At 51.8% G+C, this 20,737-nt stretch overlaps 1 protein-coding gene across 8 annotated transcripts in view; it reads left to right on the top strand.

Moving 5' to 3' along the window:
* Window positions 1-20,737, top strand: part of ACTN4 (actinin alpha 4) — a 74,956-nt gene that overhangs the window by 19,777 nt on the left and 34,442 nt on the right. The window contains exon 1 of one of the 8 annotated variants that reach the window (XM_088830288.1): window positions 10,342-10,364. The exons of the other annotated variants lie outside the window; for them this stretch is intronic. The gene's annotated coding sequence lies outside the window, so the exon portion shown is untranslated. Of the gene's footprint in view, window positions 1-10,341; window positions 10,365-20,737 lie in introns of those variants that run through there. 8 annotated transcript variants of the gene reach the window in all.

Below are 20,737 nucleotides of genomic sequence, written 5' to 3'. Positions count from 1 at the left end.
AGTTTGAAAATCCAGAGTTTTACAGGGTAATTCATTCAGTTTAAAAAATGACACCCCAAACCTGGAGGCCATATGAAATGGGCCCCCAGAGCTACGGATTTGTGACCTCTGACCTCGAACGTCTACAAGGTCTCGTTTTTCTCTCTCTCCTTTAGTTCCTTCTTTCCTTTCGACTGGATTGCCGCTGCTAATCCTCTTACTGGGAAGGAGAAAATCCATTTTCTTTTGCTCCTTGGTGGTGACAGCTCTGATAAAAGGTGATTGAAATGAATGGTGGTTAAAAAAGAGGGCTTGCCCTGTCTGGTTTCCCATCTCGAGACTCTTTTCCCCGTTACTGTAGATAAAAGGATCAGCTCCTCAAAATTCCTCTCACCGTATACGGATTTTTAGGATCTGGCTCCGCATTTCTGTGAACAAAAATAGTGGAAAGTTGTTTCTTGTTTTTCATTTGTTTTTCTTTTAGAAGGCTCCAAACAGCGTTCATACAAAGGCAGCTGTTCTCACACACAATGACCTGGTGAACAGTGCCAACCTTCAGAATTAACTGCCAGTTCACATTTTGCACCCCAGTGGCAGTTGTACAGAAATACTCATTTAGGATTGTTCAGCTAAATTTGACTTCTGGAAGGTCTTGGCAGCCCAGGTTTTGTGGAAGAGATCATTTCTAAGATCTGTGTAGACAGAAAAGCCAGAACACAGCCCTAGCCACTGATGAGAGTTGACAGATTTCAGAAAAATGGGACATACTAGGTGTGCAATAATAACCCTGACTTAAAAAAAAAATTGACACTTATCCCTGGAAAATTCATGCAGTTTTTTTCCTAAGCTCTAATTAAGTCCCCTGTTTATTGGATTAATGGCCTCACAGAAAAAAAGATCCTTATCAAGCTTTGCATTTGGGAAAACTTTGCATCTGTCTAGCTGGGAAAGGCCAGGAAACTCCCCATAAAGGCATTGCCCTCAACTTTAACTTTTTTGGGCTCCGTTACCTCCTCTCTGGTCTGAGTACTTCCTGGCTCGATTGTTTTCTCAAGCTGGCCTTGAGTCCTTAGATGTTATTTGTGTGCCTCGAAATAGCTGGAGGAAAAATGGTTGTAATGCTTTGCATTGCTCCCTGCCTGTCCAGTGGATGGAAACTCTCTCTCTCTGCAAGGATACTAGCTTCCCACCCAGGAACACAGCTGGGTGGAGAAGACCTCAACACCTCGGCTGGTCTGCCGTGTTATTCCAGTGGGCTGTTGCCATACCTCAGGGCCTGGGCTGAGAAAGTTTCTAGCTCTCCACCGTTCGGCAGCCCAAGGTGCTTTAGGATAGAGAACAAGTCAGTAGGGGTTCTCAGCAGTGGGCTTCACTGCCAGCCATACAGGCCACCCAGGGGTGTTTGTTACACGAGGCTCAGTTTGGTTTCTTTAATCTGCATCTTTTTTGGTGGATTTGGAATGAAGGAAGGAAGAAGGAGATGAATTATGGAGGGGAAGGGAGGTCAAGCAGATAAGGAAGAGAAGCTCTCAACACCAGTTTTAAGTAATTGATCCCAGCACAATTGATGAAGGCGATGGCGTCGTCCACCCTTGCAGCCTTTACTGAGCATCTCTCCAGTTTGTGCCATAAACAAGGTACTGGGTGAAGAGAGGTGAGCGAGACAGTCCTTGCTGTCCTCATGCAGCTTCCGTCCAGTGGGGAAGACAGGCATTAAACAGCAGCAAAATGATAAAAATGCCCAACATACAGTGTTCCAAATCGTGATCCTTTTTTTGAAGGAAAAGAGCAGAGCCCTTTAGGAGCGTGCCGTGGATTGGGCAGGAGCCACCCTAGAAGAGTGTCCTGGGCAGGAGGACCTGAGAAGCGTGGGAGGAGAGAAATAGAATGAGACCAGGGCAGTGGGGCCCAGCGGGGAGGGTGGTGTGAGGTGAGAACCTCACAGAAAGGTGACAGCCACCAGAACATGCCTCCAGTGACGATCTTGGGTTTTCTTCTTGATGAACGACAAAGCATTGGTTGCACAAAAATTTACTTCACGGCAGTCAGTGTTTTGGCTACAGTCCATGGGGTCGCAAGGCTTCCCAGGTGGCGATTGGTGGTAAAGAATCCACCTGTTCAATCCCTGGGTCGGGAAGATTGCCTGGAGAAGGAAATGGCATCCCACTCCAGTATTCTTGCCTGGGAAATCCCATGGACCGAGGGGCCTGGCAGGCTACAGTCCATAGGGGATTAAACAAGTTACTGTTTGGGGCACTGCATTATATAGCTGTGTGAAAATAAAACAGAACCATCCCTGCCCTCCTGGGGCTCCCAGTCAAGTGGAACGCCATGGAAGCATGTTCTTTTTTTTGATGCTAGGACAAATCCTGCAACAGCTTATAAAGCATATAGCACTTTAAAATATAGTCCTTGGGAATTCCCTGGCAGTCCAGTGGTTAGGACTCTGTGCTTTCACTGCTAAGGGTATAGGTTCAATCCTTGGTCGGGGAACTAAGATCCTGCCAGCTGTGCCTCACAGCCAAAACAAAACAAAACTCTGCAGCAGCCTGTTTTTATCTCACCTTGTGGATGAGGAGACTGGGGTTCAGCGGGGTTATGTGATTTGCCCAGGGTCATTCAGCCGATACACGACAGAACCAGGATGCAAACCATACCCTTCTCCTGGGTGATTTCTCCCCTGTCAGGGCTGAGGGATTGGTTCTCTCCTCTCTGTGACTTTATGCCCCTGGTGGTATGAATCCAGGGCTCCTGATGATCCCTGGACTTGAGGCAGGCGATGGCATCAAGTCACCTACAACTTGGGTCCTGCAGGATGCAGGACAGAGTTGGTGACGTCCCAACTTCAGTAGCCCAGAGCTGTGGGTTTCACCTTTACCATGGCATCTTGGGTGGGAGCCAAGCATTCGTCTGACCCACATGTCTGGTGAAACTTGTCTGAATGATGGCTTGGAGCTGGGGAGTTGACGTAGCACCGTGGCCAAACCTTCCAGGTGCCGTCTGCCTATATATGGCCTGGCCTCAAAGAACAGGTGATGGCAGGAGGAGTTGTTTTCTATGTTGCTGGTGGGAGGTGCCCAACTACATTCCTTTGCAGACAAGCACAAACTAGATATCTTTGAAACTGAAGGTCTGAAACCAGCCAAAGAATTAATCGCGGCCTGAAAAGCACAGGGTGAGGGTACAGCCAGCCTGGCTTGTGTGTCGCCTTCTCCACTTTGTTGCTTTTTAATAAGCCCAGAAATACCTCTTAAGAGGGGAGGATCTTTTGTGAACGCCTCCAGCCGCGTTCCTTCTGGCCAACATCGAGGCCTCCAGCCCTCGAGGGCTCAAGTCCATCCTGCTATTGGGCGCACTTTGGCTGATGAGGTGCTGGGCAGAGGTTGCAGCCGCCACCAGAGGGTTTGGTGATAAAAGGTCAGCTCGATGGACCCAGTTCTTCATCATTCAATCAAGAGGCCTCACAGCAGGGAGAGAGCAAGGCCAGGACGCAGGGACTCCTGTAATGCACAGAGAGGCCAAAGCTGGGCCCATGTGTGCTCACCGGTGGCCCCTGCCCTGTAGACATGGTGTCTCATAAACACAGGCCATGGAGCCAGAGTAAGGCTCAGATGCTGACCCTGGTGCTGCACTTACTGCCCGCTGGACCTTGGGCGAGGTAGCCCCAGTTTCCTCATCTACAGAATGGAACCAATAATGTGTCAGCCTCAGGGTCAGGATTCAGTAAAGCGATGGGGTGGGGCATGTTTGCCGAGGTGCAGAGATGGTGTCTCTTTTGCTTAGACTCTGTCTACTGGGTTGGGCGGTTAGGACGGAGTCTTCGCGAGGTCTCTTCCGGTGGGATCTGAAGTCCCACCAGGAGTGATGGTTTGGGAGTTGGTGGGGGGGGCCGGGAACCTTTCTTCAACTTGGGAACAGCAGCCAGAGAATTAAGATGATAGAGCCTCTTTTGGTCTCTAATGTGAAACCAGCTGCTCTTTTGTTTTTGTGGTTTTTTCCCCCACTAATATTCGTTGTCCGACTTAAAAAAAATTTTTTTTATTGAGATGAAGCCTTTAATTTAATTGGAGGATGCTTGCCTTACAATGTTGTGTTGGTTTCTGCCATACAACATTGCGAATCAGTCATAATAATATTTATATATTTATATCCTCTTCCTCTTGAGCCACTCCCCAACCCCTGCTCTTTTGAAGATGGACTCAGAGATCAAACAAGTTCAGTTGCTGGATATGGATGTGTTAAGCATTGAAGGGGGTCTGGGAAGTAAAATCCTAGAAAGGGGCAGCAGTGTCTCGCTCATCCTTAATAGTCTCAGGCCCAGGGTGGAGGGAGGAGCCCCGTGGTTTATGGGCAGACTCTGGGCGAGAAAGCCAGGACGGGACACGTGCTTACTACCTCGGTGTCCTGTGAGTGGGCCAGAGGGGCCCCGCTGGGCCTCAGGGAGGCTCCATGGGGTGTTGTGTGTCCTGCAGAGCGCCCCATGTGTCCTTCCCTCTGGGAAGCCTTCCACCTGGGCAGAGCCTCCAGGGCCGGATGTGAAAGGTAAACAGGCAGCCCTTCTGCTCTTTACCACAGTGGGGCCCGAAAGGCCCGGGTTGTGGCTTTTCATCTCAGGAAGCCCTGAGGTCCCACCGGCTCCCCTGAAGCAGCCTCGCTGTCCCCCTGCAGCAGCGGAACCAGTGTGGCCCCAGTGCCTGTCCTGAAGCCTGAGCAATAATAACCGCCCCTGCCCCCCGCCATCCCATCTCCTCGTGGGAGACAGAAAATACCCTGCTTGAAATCTCTATCCATATCCCAAGTCTGGAAGCCCACCAGGCCCTGCGGGGTCTGTTGTTTCCTCCCCAGCCTTGTCTCTCTCCACCCGCTGCTCGAATCGCTGAGCTCTGTTTCACTCACCGGATCCCCACGCAGCTTCTCCTCATTCTTGAGATCTGCCGCTCTGCTCCACTGTTTGTCAGCAAGTCATCCTCGACCCCTCCAGCCCAGGCTGGGTCTCTGTCTTAGGGGCGCGTCTATCACCTCCATTTCTCCTGTTAGCTCTACCCATGTTTTGATGTTTCCACCCTCCCGTGACACTGTGAGGACCACGAGAGTAGGCTCACGTCTGTCTCTTTCTGTGTGTGTTCCTAGTGTGTAGGACAGATACAGGTGCTCCGACAGACATACATTACAGAGTGTTACAGAGTATCAATGTCTGTTTATTGGGGCACCTCTATCTGTCCCACGTGGATTACTAGCCAGTACATCAGGCAGGTCGATGGACCTGCCCCCTGTCTGTTCACCCCCTTATTTTGAGTGCATCCTGTGGAGCAGCTCGGTGTTAAGGGTAAAGATCATTCACCCTCAGCTCCTCTGGGAAGGAAGTCCCTCTGCAGGCCCTGTGTAAGCCATGTGCTCTAGAAGGTCATAAGCCGTCCTTGCCCAGACCCGGTGGGTCAGCCAGCTGTCCTGGCTGACTTCTGCATCAGTGCCTGTCAGATGCGAAACACAATAAGGATGCTTTTCAGGAGGGAGACATCGCTGTCACAGGAGACTGGGAGAGACGTTGTTGGGACAGAATCCATACCATTTTGTGCAAACACTTCCCAAGCTAGGTGTCCACACATTGTGTGCCAGGCAGTGATCCAGCCCTCCGGATACAACACAGGAGAAGGCCCCTGCCCTGAAAAAATGAGGCTAAACACAGGGAGACCTTTTTTAAATTTTTCTTTTTTTAACTTTTCCCTTTTATACAGAGATTGCTACCTATAGGTCAAATTAGCTTAGTATAGCAAGAGACAATAAAGTGTTTTGTTTCTCGACATAGCTACAGACGTTAAAAACCCAGCCCTGTGGTTTCGCTGCTGGCTGCCGTCCCAAAGCCCAGCTGACTGTGGTACCGAGTCCTGGGGCAGCCCACTCGCCTCCATGTCCTGAGCGGAGCCCGGAGATGCGGGGTACCAGGAGAGGAAGCGCGGTCTGGGCTATCTTTGGTGGCCATTGTTATTTGTGGGGCATTGGCAGAGAAGTCAGGACTGTGGAAAATCTAGAGAAAGAGAGAGGCTCCGTGGTGCGGTCGAGCAGCATTCGATAGCTCCTCGGGGCTCTCGGGGCCACGGGGCGCAGGGTGACCCAGCCGCCCGGTCTCTGCTCTCGGCCTCGGCCCTGGGCTTTGTCCACCCTCGTCCCTCGGCTTTGTCCGCCCTCGTCCCTCCACACCACCTTTGCTGTCCGTGTGAGCGACGCCCGGGGCAGGAGCTGCTCCATGTTCCGACTTCGGGCCCCTGGGACCTCTGTCTGTTCCGGAGAACAAAACCTGAGATTGTTTCTTCTTTGAAATGCAACTTTGTTCCTCAGGAGAGGAGAAAAGTGAGAAAGAAGTGACTGTTCGTTTGCCGATAGTGAGGTGTCCTCGATACACCTTTGAAAAGGGCCTGTTTGCCCAGCAGCCTTTGCCGGGTAATGAGAGGAGAGGAACACGGGGGACTTGGTGGGAATCTGAGGCTGGGAGTGGAGACGGGGTGTTGAGGGTGGAGGAGAAGTTCACCTCAGAGCAGCCTGGTCTGTCTGTCTCTTGCCGGAAAGTAGAGTAGTGCTGGATGGTCCAACAGCCGGGTTCTATCCTGGGGGAAAGATACATGCTTGGCTGTTGGCCTCGGTGCATTTAAAAAATGTGTCGGCCTCTACTGGCTGATTCCATTTCCTCACTTCCCAGATACTTCCCAGCCCGGCTGCTCCCCCGAGTCTGTCCTCTCCGACATCTCCAGAGACTGGCTAATTACCACCCCTGAGGGTGTGGGCACAGCAGTGCCCATTCGGGATGTGTTAGGCGCCTCCTTAGTGCCAGGAGCTGTATTAGGTGCTGAGCTGCGGCAGGGGCCCCTGACCTCTTTGTCAGCCTCTCTGCAGTGCGTGGTCCTTTCAACTACCCCCCCACACCCAGCACATTCATGAACATACACAAAAGCGGAGGGAATCTTTATGTACCCATCACCAGCATCAACAGTTACTAACCTTCTGCCAAACTTATTTCATCAGCTTCTCCCAGCACAGTCCCCCCTCAGACTGTTTTAAAGGCAACCCCAGACGTCACCCCTAACTGCTTCCGTATGTTTCTCTAATGGATACGGTGTCTGTGATTTTGACGGAGCCACACACCATTGTACTGGATGCTTCTGAGCATGTCTCAAGGAAAAAGAAAAACAAAAAGTTCTCCCCTTTGCTTTCCTCGACATCGCCTTCTCCCCTCTTCTACTTTAAGAGAAGCTCAGAACATGTTCGAATGAATGACTTGAGTGAATGCAAATGGCAAACAAATGGCCTTTCTGCTGAGTTTTTTAAAAATTATTTTTATCTTGGCTGCACGGGTTCTTCGTGGCAGTGTACAGGCTTTCTCTAGCTGCAGCACACAAGCTCAGTTGCCACGCGGCACGTGGGATCTTAGCTCCCTGACCGGGGATCGAACCCACATCTCCTGCATTGAAAGGCATTTGAATTCTCAACCGCTTCTTCTGAGTTTTAGATGTAAGTTGAAACTTACACGCCGAGTAGCTATGCGGCACATACTTCACACCCAGCGTGTCCCAAGCCAGACTCATTCTCGAGCGCCTCTCCCTGGGCTCTTCATATCCGGGTCTGACGTCCAAGTCAAAAACATTGGAATCATCTTTTGACTCCTCAGCCTGTCACGGGCACCAGATTTTACTTATTTATTTCTCTCAAGTGTCGGAATCCTGACCCTCCTTTCCTTTGCTACTGCTAATGCAGGGCCACTTAGTGAGTACTTGCAAAGTGCAGATTCTGAAGTCATACCAACTGGGGGTAAACAGCAAGTGCTGCTGCTCTCACTACCTTGAACTGGGTGACAGCAGGAAATGCCTTGACCACTCTGTGAGGGTAATGACTGCCTCCAAGGCCTGTGGGGAGCCTCCAGCGAGTTAGTGCTGTGTGCCCTTTGTACCCTGCCGGGCACACGGGAAGTGCTCTGACGTTGGCTCCGTCATCACCACCCTGGCCACAGCAGGCCAGGTCTCCCACAGCGGCCTCCTAACTGGCTTCGCTCCAGTCTCCCAGTTCATCTTGGTGGCTCCATGGACATGACTCATATCTCACTGGGTCACTCTGAGGAATCTTCCCAGAGGACAAATTCTGAGTTCCTCAGCCTTTCTACCTCCTGACCCCAGCTGCCACCGTCTCCTGCATCTTTGCCTGAAAGTGAAAGTAGCTCAGTCGTGTCCGACTCTTTGCGACCCCATGGACTATGCAGTCCTTGGAATTCTCCGGGCCAGAATACTGGAATGGGTAGCCTTTCCCTCCTCCAGGGGCTCTTCTTAACCCAGGGATTGAACCCAGGTCTCCCGCATTGGAGGTGGATTCTTTACCACAAGGGAAGCCCATCTTTCCCTGAGAAGTTCCCCAGAGATCTCTTGCACATTTATGTTGTCTTGTTCTTGATGTTCCCACTATGTGGGACGACCCTCTTCCCAGGTCACCACCTATCAGAACAGCGCTCCTCTTTCAGGGCCCAGATCCGGTGTCACCTGACCTCTGCTGTCCTCGGATCACACTGCCCTGCAGTGACTGGCTCACCGGTGTCCCTCTCCAGCCAGACTTTGCCCTCCTCCAGGGCAGAACGGCAGGTTCTCTACGTCTCCCCAGACCCTCAGCTGTGATTCCCTTTACTTGTCCTGAATCTCAGTTTCTCCAGGATATGGGAAGCTACCTGAAGGCCGGTGTCACCCTTTTCAATGTTTAATTACATAAACAGGGGATTTCTTATTCTCTCCACCTTCCATTACTTCCTTTTTTCTTTGTTTTCTCTTCCAAGAGGAGAGGATGCTGTAGAAGTTAGAGACTCACGGCAAGGGTTTGCTCTTGCTGGCAAGGGGGAACAGCTGCCCACTTTGGTCGCTCTGCTGTGAATTCAGGCTGCCTTTTCCCTGGTTCTATCCAACAGGTTCCATCTGTGGGCAGCAGGCCAGCTGCTGGCAGGGGGCGGTGCACTTTGGGATACAGGCCTTCTTATCCTCCTTTTGTTTGTAGCCCCACCTTACCGAAGGGAGAGGGCCCCAGTCATCTCAGACAGGACGGCAGCACATGGTGTGTCTGCCTTCCTGCAGCCGCCTGCCACCCACAGCGCAGAGAGGATCAAAGGCCCAGGCAGGGGAGGGGATGGGACTGACGGGGTCCGCATCAGTGGAGCCGGAGCCGCCTCCTGCCCCGTCCTCCCCTCCTTCCCTCCCGTGAGACGCAGGGGCTACCGTGGAAGGGGCTGCAGCCATTCAGAATAGATTTTGCACGGGTTTAAGATTTAAAGCAGTGACATTTTTTCAGTGGCACAGCTGTCTTTCAAGTTGAATCCCATGTGGATCTGCCATGTAATAAAATCAGATAAATAGCTGCTGAGGTTAAATGTGAGTAGGGAGGCAGCTTCCCTCCCTACCCACCCGTCCTCTGTCCGGCACCCCTCACAGCTGAGCTCTTTCGGAATGCTGTTTGAAAATCACCCCTGGGCATCACGTCTGCTTCTCAGCTGAGAGAGGAGGTCCACTGTCCCTTTGTGAAGCCTGTTGGGGTTCACTCTCAGGCCTGTGTGTTTCTCAAGTAGATGAGTTGGTGGGGACGGGGAGTGGGGGACCCCCCGGGTCTGCACGAAGCTGTATGGAGTAACGGTCACCTGGATCTGGGAGGGAGAAGGCGTTGACACAGGAGGGGCGCGTCCTACTGGCTCTGCCTTCAGTTCTCTCCATCTTCACTGAGGTAACCCTGCTGTCCCACAGCTACCAGGGGGTCTTCCCACAACCTAAATCCAGTTATGCTACGGCCCCCTCCCCTGCAAAAGCTTCCTGCCATTCTTAGAATGGGCTTCCTTGGTGGTTCAGCGGTAAAGAATACACCACCAACGCAGGAGATGTGGGTTTGATGCCTGAGTCAGGAAGATCCCCTGGAAGAAATGGCAACCCATCCCAGTATTCTTGCCTGGAGAAGTCCATGGACGGAGCTACAGTCCACAGGGGTCACAAAAGAGTTGGACATGACTTAAGGACTAAACAACAACTCTTAGACTCCACCCCTCCTCCAGGGGCCTGTTAGGCTTCTGCTCTTCCTCTAGGCTCCCCGTGCTCCAGCCATACCCACCAGGCCTGTTTCCACCTGGGGTCTCCTCCTGGAATGATTTCCCTCCTGCTGTCAACTGGTTGGTTCAGAGAGAGGTCTTCCTCTACGGGCTGAATTCCCTCCCCGGTTACTCAGTTCCTGTGTGTTGCGTAACCCTGTTTTACTGCACCACCTCCACCATCTTCCTCTCTTCCGTGTCGTCCCCTCCAGTAGAATGTAGACTCCGTGAGGGCAGGGATGTTTGTTTAATCCCAGTGCTGAGGAGCTGGCAGCATTTTTACTGGAAATGAGTGAGTGAAGTTTGGGAGAAACTTGAGCCGTGAGTCTCCCCCTCCTGGGGGCTGGGCCCCGGGGAGGAGGGGTGCAACGTCAGCCCAGGCCCGGATGACTCTCTGGGATCCTGGGTCCAGCCAGTTTCTCTGTTCTCAGGCAGTGTCGGGGCACTCAGACCTAGCCCTGTCATCCCCGGAGCCTCCAGCTCGGCCCCTGCCTCTCCTGTTTGGGGCTCCTCTGGGAGGAAGCAGGTGGTCCGGGTGCTCAGAGTCCAGGCAGGACTTGCTGTTCTACCCCAGCCTGAAATTGATTCCTTCCGGGCCCTGCCTTGAGCCAAGCCCTGTGAACAGAGGGAGGCTTGGGAGCCGGGCCTCCCCGACCACGTGTCGGGGAGAGAGCGATGGAGCTGAGTGGCCGGAGAACCCCCAGCCTTCTCTTCCCTCCTCGTCAGGGCACACAGTGGCTGCAGCTTTGTATGAGTCACTGGCTGTAGCCCGTCATAAATTGTTTTTTCCTATACTATCAGAGAGACTTTTATCGGGCGCCTCCTATGCAGTCCAGGAACAGATTTGATATTTGATACAGGGTCAGTTAACACGTTGTCAAGTCGAAATCTGTCATTGTGCCCATATAAGGCAAACTCCTCGGGTTACTTTTTACCTTGGCAGAATCTCAGGAATGTCAAGGTAACCAGGCCACCTCAGCATAGCTCTGATTCTCTCTGGGTCACCTGACCCGCCCTCCCTCTTCCGTGACTCAGCCCGCAGCCCGCGAGCTAGCCCTGAGACGCACTGGCGGAGGGGGGCCCTCGTGGCCCCTGTGGCGGGGGTGGAGTTGGCTGAGGGTCTCCAGGCCTGCGCTCAGTTGTGTGTCTGCTTTCAAAGGAGAGAAACTTAAGCGAGGTGCCTCACAGAGGGGCCTGCCAGAGTGAGCAGCAGAAACGGAAAACAGCCTTGGCCAGACTCGAGGTTGGTTAGGAGACATATGGGCCCCAGTTCTGACGCCTACCAGCTGTGTGACCACAGGCAGATGGCGGATCTGTAAAATGTAGAGGACTCTGAGCAAATCCTGGTACATAGTAAGCGCTCAGTAAATGTGAGTCATCCACGCAGTTGTGTCAAGGTATACCACACCCAACTGTAAAAACACCTCTGCTGTTTTCCTTTGAGGCTCAGCCCCTTTAGTAGCTTTAATGGGACAGATTGAGCTGGTCCTTGGAGTTCCTCCGTGGAAAACTGAACCCACAACTTCACAATGGCCCTCATCCCTTGACTCGCCCGTGTGTACTCCCACACACATGCAGAGCAAGCCACTCTGTGTTTGAGGGCCAGGAGTCAGCCGAGAGCGGCAGGGGCCCCTTTGTCCTGTGACGTCACGCTGCTCCTGGAAGCGCCGCCCCTTATGACTGCTGTGTGGTTCCATGTGGTTCAGCCAGGCCTTTGTACCAGCCCCAGGAAGGCCTGTAGGTTGGGCGAGCCAGGGTGACAGTCTAGGCCTGTCACTCCGCCAGGGCAAACGGTTTCACCATTTTTAATAGAGCAATTATGAGTCAGAGGTTTCAGTCTCTTTCTGCTGGTTCCTCCCAGTCCTGTAATTACCCTTTGGCTATAGAACTTTATTTTGGTTTTTCTTTTTTTAAAATCTTCCTAAGACACTGTCCATCTCGTGTGTCCAAGGGGTCTAAGATGGAGTGCCTATGGTAAAGAAAAAAAAAAAAAGGAATCCAAATCCAGAGTGATTTCTTACCCTACAGAAGTGATGCCTCCCCCTCCCACCCTCAGCACCATTCTAGTACCCCGCCAGGACGCAGAGCCAGCGAGGCAGGACGCAGGGCAAGAGTAAATAATTCTGAACACCTCCAACTGCCTCTTGGCAAACTTCAAACTCCAGGCCTGGAATTTCTGGTCTGAGGCACCTCCCAGATTGACCAATGGATTCATTCACTCTCTTATCCAGTATGAGCCTCAGCAAAAGGCAGGCAGGCTGACAAGCACCCAGCACCTCCATGGTCCCCCTGCCGGCGCTAGTCCACTCCAAGATTAGGAGAACAGGTCCTGCAGATAAATGCCTGTGTTCACTCAGCCTCAAGGCTCACCCTGCTTCCCAAAGGGATCGTCTTACTCCCCCCGGCTGTAAGAGTGAGAAGCCAGTGGGACAGAGCATATCGGAAACTGCACGTCTGTGAGCACTGGCCCGGGCTCCGGTTCCCCCCGGTGTGTCCAGAGCAAAGGTTTCCAGCCCAACCCACTCCACCCTAGCCGTGTCGCCCACCCCCCTGCTTTGCACTGGAAGCAGGAGAAGGCTTATGACCTGACTGGCTGACCTATGAACCAGAATGTCCCAAAAACAGGAAAAAAGAAAGGGATCACCGAGGAGGAGTTTCAGATGTCAAAGGCGAAACCAGCAGCACCGTTAGGGATCACTCCGGGGCTGGCCCCAGTTGCTTGCCCTTCTACCAACAAGGCCTAGTTCGGGGATCATGTAAACTGCAGCGGAAAATAAGCTGTCTGCTAGAAGGTGAATGGGGGTAGGATTGGGGAATGGGCGTGTTTGCCCTGCCATCAGGTAGCCCTGGCCCTCAACACTCTCTGCACCCCTGAATTCTGTTGGGGAGTTCCTGGGGTGGGCTGCCATGGCCCAGGGCGGAAGACACTCCAGTCCCGTCAGTTGCCCCCCTTGCCGAGTTTTTCTCCCCAAATACCAAACACCTGTTACCTGGATGAGCCCATCCAATGGCCCCCGCTAAGGTGTGAATTCTAAAAACCGGTCCTCTTAGGAACCTGTTCAGATTCCAAGCCACATGGTCTCGAGGCCAGAACTGGCTCATTTGGCTATCTTTCTGAAGGATCAAAGTTTAAACCAGACGATCTTTAATCTCTCCTCCCAAGGCTGAAACCCGAGCCCGACTGTAAGCTATTGAAAATAAATGGGGTTTTTGTGGCTCAGACTCCCAGTTTCCAGGTGAAGAGCCTCTTGTACCCGATTGTCTCACAGCAGAATGCCAGATGGGGGCCAGAGGCAGCGGAGGGCAGGGCCCCAGCCTCTGCTGCTGCTGCCCTAATTTTAAAACTGCCTTTTGGGAGTGGAAGTTTTCTCTTTTAAAGGTAGCTATTTCAAGGTAGGCCTCACCCATCTCCTCTTCCTGCTGAGAGGCCTCCTTTGAAAGTGGAGCAGTGCCTCCTACCTCCACCCTGTGGGCTCCACCTGCCTGTAGCTCAGACCCTTGCTTCCCTGTGGATTCTGTGTGTGTGTGTGTGTGTGTTGGGGGAGCAGGCTTCCCCCCACCCTGGGAGACCCAGTTTGTGGAGTGTAATCTGAGCAGCTGTGGGTTGCTGGCTCAGTTTTCCATGCCTGAGAGGGCTCCAGAAAGGTCTGTTTGAGAACAGAGACAGGCTCAGACTGGGGCACATGTCTACCCTGGGCTGCCTGTCCCCTGCTTCTCCAGGAGTCCAGTCTAGTCTAACAGATGCAGTGGCGAGGGCTCCTTGGTTCTGCATGGGCTTCGGATTCACTTTTGTGTTAGATTCAGTCCTGCCTTCTGGTTAGAGATTTGTAAAATATTGTTATTTGGGACCCATTTCCAAGAAATCTGGCTCATTTGTCCTGGGGTGAAGTTCAGGCATCTTTTTTTAAGAAGCTCTCTAGTCCTGTACATTTATTGTAGCTTGTATTTCAACAGAGGTTCATGACATATGCATTGGGGAAAGAATAGCTTTCTCAGTAAATAGTGCCAAAACAACTGAATGTGAAGGATAGAATTAGACCCTTTCATCATAGCATATGCAAAAAAAGTACCTCCAACTGGATCAAAGATCTAAATGTAACTTCTAAAAGAAAACAGACATAAATCTTCATGACCTTGGGTTAGGCAGTGGTCTATTAGAAAGTGAAAATGAAAGTCACTTAGTCATGTCCGACTGTTTGGGACCCCATGGATTGGACCCCATGGACTATACAGTCCATGGAATTCTCCAGGCCGGAATACTGGAGTGAGTAGCCGTTCCCTTCTCCAGGGGATCTTCCCAACCCAGGGATCAAACCCAGGTCTCCCTCATTGCAGGCGGGTTCTTTACCAGTTGAGCCACCAAGGAAGCCCATTAGATAGTAGATATGGTCTGTTAGATAAGCCAAAAACATAAGCTGTTAAAGAAAAATACGTATTATATTCTCCAAAATTTAAAAAAAAAAAAAACTTTTTGCTTCAAAGGACAAAAGAAAGTGAAAAGACATCCCTCAGAATGGGAGATAATATTTGCATGTCATACATCTGGTAAGGGTCAAATGTCCAGAATATATAATAACTCATAATGCAGCAGTGAAAAGACCAAACAGCCCAGTTAAAAATGGACAAAGGACTAGAACAGACATTTCTCCGAAGAAGATATACAGTTAGAAAATGGCACACGAAAAGACGCCCAGCATCATTAGTCATTCAGTTCAGTTCAGTTCAGTCGCTTAGTCGTGTCTGACTCTTTGCGACCCCATGAACCACAGCACGCCAGGCCTCCCTGTCCATCACCAACTCCCGGAGTTCACTCAAACTCATGTCCATCAAGTCGGTGATGCCATCCAGCCATCTCATTCTCTGTCGTCCCCATCTCCTCCTGCCCCCAATCCCTCCCAGCATCAGACTCTTTTCCAGTGAGTCAACTCGTCGCATGAGGTGGCCAAAGTATTGGAGTTTCAGCTTCAGCATCAGTCCTTCCAATGAACACCCAGGATTGATCTCCTTTAGAATGGACTGGTTGGATTTCCTTGCAGTCCAAGGGACTCTCAAGAGTCTTCTCCAGCACCACAGTTCAAAAGCATCAATTCTTCGGCAATCAGCTTTCTTCACAGTCCAACTCTCACATCCATACATGACCACAGGAAAAACCATAGCCTTGACCAGATGGACCTTGGTTGGCAAAGTAATGTCTTTGCTTTTTAATATGCTATCTAAGCTGGTCATAACTTTCCTTCCAAGGATTCAGTTCAGTTCAGTCGCTCAGTCGTGTCTGACTCTTTGCGACCCCATGAATCACAGCACGCTAGGCCTCCCTGTCCATCACCAACTCCCGGAGTTCACTCAAACTCATGTCCATCGAGTCGGTGATGCCATCCAGCCATCTCATTTTCTGTCGTCCCCGTCTCCTCCCACCCCCAATTCTTCCTAGCATCAGACTCTTTTCCAGTGAGTCAGCTCGACGCATGAGGTGGCCAAAGTATTGGAGTTTCAGCTTTAGCATCAGTCCTTCCAATGAATAGGGAAATGCTAATCAAAAACCACAGCAAGATACCACCTCAGCCACAAGGATGACTGTAATCAAAAAGTCAGTTAATAACAAGTATGGGTGAGGTTGTGTAGCAATTGGAGTCACCATACACAGCTGGTGGGAGTGTAAAATAGTGCAACTGTTTGGAAAACAGTTTTGCAGTTCCTCAAATGATGAAACATACCTTTACCATAGGACCCAGCAGTTGCACCTCTAGGTATATACTTAGGAGAACTGGAAACATATCTTCACACAAGAATTTGCATAAATGTTAGTAGCAGCATCACTCATGATAGTAGATGTATGCAAATAGCAAAGGTAGAAAATGTCCGTCAACTTGTGAATGGACAAAATGGCATATGTCCATACAATGGAATATTCAGTCAAAAAGGAATGTGCTACAATGTAAATGAACCTTGAAAACATGATGACTGAAAGAAACCAGCCAGAAAAAGCCACATATTGTATAATTCCATTTGTGTGAAATGTCTCCATGAGGCAAAGTCATAGAGGCAGAAAGTAGATTAGTGGTTGTAGGGCTGGGGAGGGAGGGAGAAGAAAAGAGGAGTTACTGCTAACAGTTCTGGGGTGATGGAAATGTTCTGGAATCAGATAGAGGTGATAGTTTTTCAGTCTCATGAATATGCTAAAACTCACCGACCTTTATATACTTTAAAGAGGGTGAGTTTTATGATATGTGAATTATAATTCAATTAAAAAGCTGATTTTCCAAACTGCATGTGGTTAAAAAGAGTACATGCTTAAAGAGAGATCATGCCTGTGATCCAGCTACTCAACTTGTATTAGTCACCTACTGCTGCGTAACAAATTGCCTTTTCAAAGCTTAACGGCTGAAGGCAGTAAATGTCAGAGAGAGAGAATGCAAATAAACCAGGAAAGTTCCCAGATAATTCTGTTGTAAAGCCAGGGTTGTGAACCTCTGGATTTGAAGGCTCTCTGAAGCAAGAAGAACCAGAGCTGATCATTATATTCCTTTATTCATTTGGTAGTCAGTGGCCAGGCAAGGGGAGGGAAGGTTTGGGGGAAGACCGCTATGTGTCAGCCACTGGAAAGCAGCCAGCCAGCTTGGTGAATCCCAGGGTCGGGGGTTGGGGGGGTCTGTCTCCACCAACTGCAGGGCTGATACCAATGATGGCACCTTCCAGAACAGGAATAATGTAGTAATGAAAGGGGCTTCCCTCGTAGCTCAGTTGGTAAAGAATCTGGCTGCGATACAGGAGACCAGGGTTCGATTCCTGGATTGGGAATGTCCCTTGGAGAAAGAAATGGCAACCCATTCTAGTATTCTTGCCTGGAGAATCCGACAGACAGAGGAGCCTGGTGGGCTACAGTCCATCGGGTAGCAAGATTGAGACACAACTTAGCGACTCAACCACCAGTAATTAATAGAAACTCTATTGAACCAACACTCTGCCAGACTGTGTATGCAGTGTTTTTTGTTATCCTGTCGAGTGCCCACATGTCTATTGTCCTCATCTTACACAGGAAGAACTTGACGCTTGGAGAGGTGAAGGTCATCTTCTATGGCCATACACAGTGGGTGGCAGAGCAGGGATTCAGACCCACCTTTGCTCAGACTGAAGTCTTTGCTCTGGAGCACTGCCGTGTCGTCCTCCCCTCCACCTTGCAGACCCTGGCAGATGGATGTCTTCACGTGTTTGTCAGCTCCTCAGCCTGCCTCCTTCTAGCCAACCTACTGCTCCGCTCCTGTGTAGGCCCAGCTCCCCTTTTTTAAAACTTACTTGCTTTAAAAAGTCTTTTGGCCGTGCCACATGGCACATGGGATCTTAGTTCCCTGACCAGGGATTGAACCCGGCCCTCCTGCACTGGCAGCACGCAGTCTTAACCCCCTGGACCACCAGGGAAGTCCCAAGGCTCCAATCCTCTGGAACCAGGGTCTCTGCCATGCCCAGTGGCCTCAGATGCCTGAGTGAAGAGGGCTGCTGAAGGCACCTCTATTCCTTGGGGATGGCACACCAAGGGCGTTGTCTTCCCTGGCTTGTTTTGGGGACATGTACGGCTCCAGGATTATTTCTGTGAGCTCCTGAAAGAGAGCAGACTTATCCTTAAGTAGGAACCCTCACCAGTATAAATGAGATTAGAAATTGTGAAGTCCAAAACAGCTGTCATGAAAAGCCCCAGCCCTATTTCATGCATGCTAGGATTTACACAGCACCTACTATGCACCAGTTACCGTGCCAGGCAGTGGGTTCTGCAGCCAACAGGACCCTGCTCTCGTGGAGCTTCTGTTGCGCATGGGAGGGAGACAAGTTCTAGACAAAGAAGCTCGTTTCCGATAGTGATGGTGGCGTGGCGGAGACAAAGCAGAGAAGTGATAGCATGTGGAGGGCATATTGGGGTCAGGGCAGGCTCCCGGGAACAGTGGCGTCTGAGGGAAGCCCTGAGTGACGAGGACTAAGCAGCCTGTAAAGCCCTAGAAGAAAGCCTTAGCCCAGGTTTCCAGGGAGGAAGGGCCAGCACTCCAGAGGCAGCCCATGGCAGCAACAACTCACTTGCTTTCTGGCGCCTCGTGAGGGGTTGGCAGAGGCAGGGACACCAGCTACCGAGAGGGGACTAGGGGGTGGGGTAAGAGATGGTTTCTGGATGGACACGCAGGACCTTTGGAATGCTTGCTGCTCCACTCCACGGTATTTATACCTCTCCTCCGACTGGGAAGTCAGCTTTTTCATGTGGGCCGAGAAAAACTCCGAATAAGGCAACGGCAGGCCAGGACATAAGAAAGAAGCATTCCATGTTTCTCTGTAATTGCCTTCAAATTAGGTTCTGTCATCAAGGGGCAAGGCACACAGCTCTGTCCGTGGCACTTGTGCAGTTAGGAACCAGACGGGCAACCGAAGTGTCCCCGTGCCCCTGCCCCGCCAGCCCTGATGACCTGAGCCGGCAGGGCCATCTGAGTCCCACACTGCTGTACCTGTCTCGTTCGTGGCCGTGTCATCATGACCGGTTCATCCTCTCTTCTCTCAGCCTGCTCCCTGGCTTTTATCTTCAGAATCTGCTAAAGGCAGTGGATCTTCAAAGTAGCCCTCCCATGTGTAATCTCAGAGCCATTCCAGAGGCTTCACAGACTTCCTGGATGGATCCATGCGGGTGTTGCCAGAGCAATCACCTTTTCACCTGGGCTGCTGGTAACCCAGATTCCGGAAGGTTTAGCTTTCGGACCCTGAAAGCACCTTTAGGGTTGGTGATGAAGCCCAGGGGCCAGGGGAGCAGGCTCTGCTTTCAGGACCTGAGAAGATGCTCCGCTGGGGCCGGGCCTTGCCCGAAGCCTGGCAGTAGCCGGCAGATGGGCGATAAGAAGGGTGGGTGCCTACCCCAGGAATAAATAGCTGTCCCTCCCCTGTGTCCAAGCCCCGGACACCCTTCCCGAGGTCCCATGGAAGCAGGAACCATGGGCAGCGGCCGAGGCCACAGCGGGCAAGGTGGGAGTTCAGGAGATGGGACGGCGCCCTCCCCCTCAAAGCGGCCGATGTCCCAGCAGAGCGGCAAACCCAACACGGTATTGCAGAGGCAAGGTTTGACAACTCCCAGCTCCCCAGGGAACCCCGTCCTGCCTGCCAGTGCCCTGGGAGAGTTTGCTGGGGCTCAGCTAGGCAGCCGGTCCGTCTGGGTCAGGCTGCTGGCCTGGGACGTCTGGCTAAGGGGGTGGGCGGTATACAGAGTGGAAGGCGGGGGTGCAGCGTGAGGCAGCCAGCGGCTTTTCCCAAAGTCCCGTCCAGCGTGGAGTCAATGGAATCCACATGTGAGCGTCCGTTGGTGGTTGGGCGAGTGCGGCCCCCAGCCCTGGTCAGGAGCTCCTTCGCCAGAGCCGATCATCAGAGCCAGCGCGCTTGCCCCAGCCCGAGCCTTGGTTCCCAGCTGACTTTGCAGGAGACTCCCTTCAGACTCCCTTCAATCTGGGTTTAGTGGAATTCCAGCCTCCAGCCGACATTTCCTTCCACACCACCCCCTCCAGTACTAACAACATGGCTTGTAACACGTAGTTGCTGAGAAGACAGGGGAAGGAAAGTTTTTTCAGCTGGGTTAGCTGCATTCCACCAGGATCCTTCCCCTTGGCTCGTGCCATCACCCTGCCTGCTGGAGGGCCACTGGTTTCTTACTGGAGACTGCCCTGGCGTCCAGAAGGTTTACCTCTCTGGGTTGGGGGAGGGAGTCACCGATGAATGGCTCATTAAAGGCCATTGCTGCCACATTCCTGGCCGCTGAGGTCACCTCCCGAACAATATCCATCATTCATTCACCCAGCCGCCCCACATCCTGGCTACTGGGAGGGGTCCCTGTGACAGAGGAAGGACTTTATGACCAGTGATGCTTGGCCTTGCCCACCCCCCACCCCGCCCCAACACAGTGACAAAGCAGAAACAGCCTGGGGGGAGGTGGGTGCTCCTGAGGCTTGCCTTCCAGTGCACCATGGAGCCCAAACCAACCAACAAGCTCGTCTTTTCTTCCACCCTGCCCCCTCGCCTGCTCCCCCACACCCTTGTGCTATTTTAACAACCAGAGAAGAATGTTTAACAGGCTGCCAGTGTGCAGAGGCAAGTTCTGAAAGCTCTTCTCTGTGGTTTTGTTCACATGTGTTCTCAAAGGCAGTCCACATCCTTCCTCCCTCCCTAGGTAGGTCAAGGGCTGTGTGCAGGCTCCCTTTACAGGATAGCAGGGCCACCACTGGTACTGTCTGCCTGCCTCCCATGCAGGGCTCAGACCAAGCCTTTAAGAAGCAGATGGGGGACTTACCTGGCAGCCCAGTGGTTAGGACTCCTTGCTTCCAATGCAGGGGGCATGGGTTTCATCCCCTGTGGGGGAACTAGAATCCTGTGTGCCATGCAGCCTGATCAAAAATTTTTTTTAAGAATTAAAAGTAGGTGGGCTTTGAGGGGAAGAGCCCTGCTGCCTCTCCCCGCCATGTGAGCTCAGCTCCAGCTTGGGGACTGAGATGGGGACAGGATCTTTCTTGACCTTGCTTTGCCAGGCTGGTAGGGAACATTCCACTCAGAGGAATGGGTGTCCACCCTGTGTTTGTGTTTATTGACTGTGTGACCTTGGGCAAGTCTTTTAACCTTCTCCCCCGCCTCAGTTTCCTCACCTGTAAAGTGGAG

The sequence above is a fragment of the Moschus berezovskii genome, chromosome 22, assembly GCF_049115385.1.
Source record: "Moschus berezovskii isolate FMDL1 chromosome 22, NW_MosBer_1.0, whole genome shotgun sequence".
NCBI lineage: Eukaryota > Metazoa > Chordata > Mammalia > Artiodactyla > Moschidae > Moschus > Moschus berezovskii.
Note: the sequence above shows the minus strand (reverse complement) of the source record. Positions and strands in the feature narration are given on the sequence as shown.